We start from the raw sequence: 6000 nt of genomic DNA on the forward strand, positions 1-6000 counted from the left end.
CACAGGCCTGGAGCTGAGGAAGGCTTTGCTTTTCCTCTAGAAGAGAGATGTTTGTTGTGAATGGGTGTCCAAAGCCAGCTGTGGACATCCCTCCTGCCACCACTTGGAGCATGACTGTCCTTGGCCTGATTCATCCTCTGGGGGAGTCTTTCCTGGAGATTCTGCTGCCAAGACTAAAAACTGCCTGTGGTTTCCAGGTAAACCGAGCCTGGCAGGAAAAGCATTGTCCATTCATGTGGCCCAAGCCAGCTCTCACACCCTCCATAGAACTAGAGGTGGCTCTGTGTCAGAGTGGGCAGAGTGCCAGGCGTGGAGGTGGGAAGGCCCAGGTTCAAATCTAACCTCCAGCATTTACCAAGTGTGTGACCCTGGGCAAGTCACTTACCCTGTCTGACTCAGTTTCCTCCATTGTAAACTGGGGATAATAATAGCTTCTACCTCCCAGGTTTGTTGTTGTGGTCAAATGAGATAATAAATGTAAAGCCCACAGTAGGTGCTTAATAATGTTTGTACCCTTCCCTCTTCTGTGCCCCGGGCTCATCCGGCATTCAGAGAGGTGGGCCCAAGGAGGGAGTGTCCGGGATCTATTACTGAGCCATTGGGGGTAGATTTGAACCCAGCTCCCCTGACACCAGATGGACCGAGGGCTCTTTTCCCCATTTTCTCAGAGACCCTTCAGAAGCACAGCGACTTTCAAGGTTTTACCATTAGGCTAATTACTATTCATCTGATCCGCCAGCGTAACCGAACCCCTGGCCTGCCTTCCCAGGGCCATTCTTCCCATTCCGAATGTTGGCCCGTCTGTCATCAAATATTCATCTTCTCCTATGTTCTCTGGAAGGTGAATGAATGAATGCAGCCCTCTGAGTATGGAGAGGGGCATTGGCCGGCACAGAGGGACCGAGGTGGGGGCTGGGAATAGATAAGGAGTGAAAGGTGGTTGGGCAAACAGCACAAGAAGACCGATGAGGAAGCCCCACCCCGTGCGCAGCCCCGCCCCCTTTTTGCAGTCATCCTTTGACACAGTTCTTTATCTTATTTGTTTGTTTTTATTTTTTTTTAATCTTCACTTAAGCTCATTTAGAGTATAATTTTCTAAAATTTAGTATTCCGGCAGGTTTAGGGATTTTAATTTATTTATTTTTATTCCTTTTCTTTCTCCTCTTTCATAGTATTTTATTTTTTCCCAATTACATGTAAAGATAGTTCTGAACATTCATTTTGATAAAATTTTGAGTTCCAAATTTTTCTCCCTCCCTTCCTCTCCACCCCCTTCCCCAAGACAGTAGGCAACTTGATATAGGTTATACATGTACAATGCTAAACCCATGTACACATTAGTCATGTTGTGAAGGAAAGATCAGAACAAAAGGAAAAACCACGGGAGAGGGGGAGGCGGAGGCGGAGGCGGAGGCGTCGGTGTCTGCTTTGCTGGGCATTCAGACTCCAAAGTTCCCTCTCTGGATGGGCATAGATTTTTCCACCATGAGTCTTTTGGAGTTGTCTTAGACCCTTGCATTGCTGAGAAGAGCCAAGTCCATCAGAGTCAGTCATCACACAATATGACTGTTAGCAGGTGCAATGGCCTCCTGGTTCTGCTCATTTCACTCAGCATCAGTCCGTGTAAGTCTTCCCAGGTTTCTCTGAAGTTCTCCTGCTCCTCGTTTCTTATAGCCCAGTAGTTTTCCGTTACGTTCATATACCACTACTTGTTCAGCCATTCCCCGATGGATGGGCATCCCCTCAGTTTCCTGTTCTTGGCCACCACAAAAAGAGCTGCTATAAACATTTTTGTACTCGTGGCTCCTTTTCCCTTTTTATGATCTCTTTGGGATACAGCCCCAGAAGTGGCGCTCTCCCAGCCCTGCCTCTGCAGGGGAAGCTGCTTCTCATTTATCCATCTGCTCTGTCTTTCCTTTCAACCCAGGAAGATGGCAGCTCTTCATCCCCCTCTCCCCATTTGTAGCCAAAGCAACCAGTAATGAGAAGCGCTATTCCTTTAATTGCTTGTGCACGTCACTGGGCTATTTGAAGCTGCCATTAAAACTGGATGACAACTTACCATGAGTTTGTTCGCTAGTGATTGTGGGCAGCAAAATTGACAAAGAAAGTTCGCCCACTCAGAGACTGGATTTTTCTCTAGAGAGGGCTGGAAGTGGGGGTGAGCCAGTGAGAAAAAGAGAAGCAGAGACAGTGAGAGGGACAGAGACAGAGGGTCATAATTTCTTTAGTTAGGTATTGGAGCCCATTCATACCCAAGAGAGATAAAGAGAATGATAAGGAGCCAGAAAGCCACTGGGTGTGAGGGGGTGGTGAAGGACTGATGCTGCTGTTGGCAGTGGTGGTGGTGGTGGTGGTGGTGGTGGTGATTGTGATGGTTGTTGTGGTGGTGCTGGTGGTTGTGGTTGTGATGGTTGTTGTGGTTGCGATGGTTGTGGTGGTGGTTGTGGTGGTTGTGATGGTGCTGGTGGTTGTGGTGGTTGTGATGGTTGTGGTGGTGGTGGTGGTTGTGATGGTTGTTGTGGTGGTGCTGGTGGTTGTGGTTATGGTTGTGGTGGTTGCGATGGTTGTGGTGGTGGTTGTGGTGGTTGTGATGGCTGTGGTTGTGGTGGTGCTGGTGGTTGTGGTGGTGGTTGTGGTGGTTGCGATGGTTGTGGTGGCTGTGGTTGTGGTGGTTGTGGTTGTAGCTGTTTTGCCCAAGGGCACCAGGCACAGAGCTGCTGAAGCTGGGGGTCTCCTTGACAGACACTGGGGTTCCTGACACTTCCTATCCTGGGGGCCCTTTCTCTCACGCCCCTCCCAACCAGACGCTCTCCCCGCCATGAATGACATATGGATTTTTCTCACAGATTCTGTCACTGAGTGGTCACTTTCTTCCCTCATCTTCCTGTCCAGACCACTTCATCTCCTAGTTCCTTTCTAGCCTCGGTGCCATCCTAGATTCCTCCCTCTCTCTCACCCCCCAGATTCAAGCTGTGGCCAAGGCCTGTCCAACTGACCTTTGGAGCATCTCTCAAATCTGCCTCCCTCCTCTCTTTTGACGCTGCCCCAGCCTGGCGCGGGCCTCATCGCCTCCCACCTGGACTGCTCCAGTGGCTGCTGGGAGGCTGCTTGCTTCGGGTCTCCCCCACTCTAGTCCATCCTCCACCAGCCACCAAAGTGACCTTCCTAAAACCCAGCTCTGATAGTGCCCTCCCCCTCCTCAGTAACCTCCGGTGGCCTCAGTTTGGCCTTCAAAGCCCTTCCCCACCTGGCCCCCTGCCACCTTTCCTCATACCTCACTTCCAGGTTTTGGTCCAGTGACACCGGTCTCCTGCCTGTCCCCCTGCCTGGGGTCTCTCCCCGCTCATCTCAGCCTCCTGCTTCTTGGAAGTCCCAGCTAAAGTCCCTCGTTCTCCAGGACACCTTCCAGGGCTGGTCATCATCTCCTATTTATGCTGCCTATGTCCTCCCCACCTCACTGAAGAATCAAGTCACCCTGAAGGAGAGAAAGGAGATAGGCTGGGCCAGGTAAGTCACACACCACACCCCCTCACCTTGAACACTCAGACCCGGGTGGGGACAGCCCCAACAACAAGGACCATCTTCTTCCTTTCTTAGGACCCTCCCTTAGCATCCAATGCCTGACGCACAGCAGGTGCTTAATAAGAGCTTAACTAAAAACACCCCTTAACACAATAGAACAACTAAATAGATATGTTATTTAATAAAACAAGGTTAATGATGCCACAAATATTTAAGGGCTGGAGGACCCCTTAGAATGAAAGAAAAAGCATTGATTAAGGACTAATTTCACGTGCCTAACGGATTGGGAATACAGCTAGAATCAAGGCAAACACTCTCTGCCCCCTGTTCTGACGCTGAGCCTGTTCAAGTGTCTGACTCCTCCTGACCCCACGTGGGGTTTTCTTGGCAGAGATACTGGGGCGGTTTGCCATTTCCTTCTCCGGCTCATTTGTCAGATGAGGAAACTGAGGCAAACAGCGTCAAGTGACTTGCCCAGGGTCACACAGCTAGAACATATCTGAGGCTGGATTTGAACCCAGGTCTTCCTGACCACAGGCCCAACATTTTATCCACAGAGCCACCAGCTGCCCCCTACATTCCCCCACCCCCAACCCCAACCCCTCCATCTGGGAATTTACTTTCTAATAAGGTAAGAAAACGTCTGTGGGGGAGCGGAGACCAGAGAGGGAGGCGCATTCTGGTGAGGGAAGCAAGAGGGCGCTGTGGTTAGTCATAAGGCAGCGATAGTGGTGGACTAACGGTGCAGAATAAGGCATACGTCAGCCATGGTCCTTATATGGGCTTGTTTTCCCTAACTGTGCTATAGAATAAAAAGAAAATAATGATATAACCTAAATTAGGGGCTGGAGGGAGCTAAATGACTCAGTGGGTGGAGCAGGGGGCCTGGAGTCAGGAAGATCTGAGTTCAAATATGGCCTCAGACGCTTACTTAGCTGGGTGACCCTGGGCAAGTTACTTCCCCCTGTTTGCCTCAGTTTCCGCATCTGTAAAATGAGCTGCAGCAGGGAATGGCAAGTCATCTTTGCTTAGAAAACCCCAAGGGAGTCACAGAGAGCCAGACCCGACTCAACAGCAACAGCAAATTAAGGGTGAAAGGTCTGATGATGACGCACACCTTCCTGGTGTCAGGAGAGACAGGGTGAACTCCAGGAATGGAGCGGCTTTCCCTCAGGGTACTGGGGGCGGGCAGGACAATGAAAAGCACTAGAAGACCTTTTATTAGAAAAGAGGAATTGGGCTTAGGGCGGCGCCCCAGAGGAAGCTTGCAGCTGGACGCCATCCACACCCACTTTGTCCTGCCACCGGCCTTCGAACCCTCTCCAACGTCCTTGTTGGTGGTGTGAGCACGGTGTTATTGAGGGGAGAGGCTGAAAAGAAAGCAATGTCATGGTCTGCGGTACTCTGAAGTTTGCAGAGTGCCTCACGAATATTATCACTCGAGTCCTCACAGCAACCCTGGGGAGTGAGTGCTATTACCGGCCCTTGTTACAGTTGGGCAAACTGAGGCACACAGAGGGAGTGACTTGCCCAGGGTCTCTCGGCTAAAGTGTCTGAGGCAATATTCGAACTCAGGCCTGTCTGATTCCAGGTCTAGCCCTCTGTCCACCACGCCACCATGACCCTACACAGCAGTGGTTTGGCAGAAAGAACAGAGGATGTGGAGTCAGAAGACAGAGGCACTAAGCCTGCCAGTGCCTCTGGGACCCTTTGTTTTTTCATCTGTGAAACGGATATTAAAAACATTTTCCCTGCCTACTTTAATAAAAGAAAAGGCTCTGTCCAAAAAGTTCTGGGTTAAGTGGAAGGCTTTCTCCTTCTCCTTGGTTGCTGCACCAGCTCACCTCCCCCTCACACCACGTCTCCCTGTATCCAACCAGCGGTTCAGTGTTGGCATTTCTTTCTCCATGACAGCCTCTCTGTGCCTCAGTTTACCCATCTGTCATCATGGCACCCTCCACTTACTCAACCTAACTGAGACCTTCATCATTTCTCTCTCAGAGCCCAGCATGGTCTCCAGTCTCTGCCACGTCTAATCCATTCTCCAATCACCTGCCAAAGTCACTTTCCTAAGACCCGAGTCTAACCGTGGAATCAGAAGATCTTTTAGTTCAAGGAGCCACAACAGCCCTCTGGTCCAGCCCAGATGAAGGAGAATCCCCACTTGGTTACCCACCAATTGGGCATCCAGCCTCGACATGGGGACCTCCTAGGACGGCAAGCTCACCACCTCCCGAGGCAGTTCAGACCACATTGAGGGAGCTCCAATTATCACAAAATGGCTCCTGGTATCCAGCCCAGATGAAGCTTTGTAACTGCTTCTAGTTCTGACCTCCGTCAACAAACAGAACAAGTCAATCACAAGTCACCAGGCACTTATTAAGCCCCTACTGTGTGTAATGGAGGACAGATGGTAGTGGGGAGAGACTGGAGGTGGGAAGTCCAATCAGGAGGCTATCTCAATAACCCAGGTAA

Source organism: Trichosurus vulpecula, chromosome 6, assembly GCF_011100635.1.
Source record: "Trichosurus vulpecula isolate mTriVul1 chromosome 6, mTriVul1.pri, whole genome shotgun sequence".
Taxonomy (NCBI): Eukaryota; Metazoa; Chordata; class Mammalia; order Diprotodontia; family Phalangeridae; genus Trichosurus; species Trichosurus vulpecula.